This window comes from Penaeus monodon, chromosome 21 (assembly GCF_015228065.2).
Source record: "Penaeus monodon isolate SGIC_2016 chromosome 21, NSTDA_Pmon_1, whole genome shotgun sequence".
NCBI lineage: Eukaryota > Metazoa > Arthropoda > Malacostraca > Decapoda > Penaeidae > Penaeus > Penaeus monodon.
This window is the reverse complement of record NC_051406.1, coordinates 16588099-16588394: the sequence shown is the minus strand read 5'-3', so window position 1 is coordinate 16588394 and position 296 is coordinate 16588099.

Genomic DNA, 296 nt, shown 5'->3' with positions numbered 1-296 from the left:
ACTTAGACAGGAGGCGGCTCATAAAATTTATCAACGGCTGATACATAAATCAATGAACAAGCAGTTTAAAACAATCTCTAGTCCTCTACTCGAAGGAAAGTGTGATAAATTGCCGTTGCGCATTTTGACTGTTACTTGTTGTCGATGTCCTGGTTTGTAATTATTTTTCCTGTCCCTTTCTTTATCATATGTAACTGAAAAAGATAAGCCACGAAGATATGAAGAAGAACGAGTAAAAGCATCAGTGAAATGAATTTGAAGAAAAATGAAAATCCGCTAAAAGTTTGATTTCGATT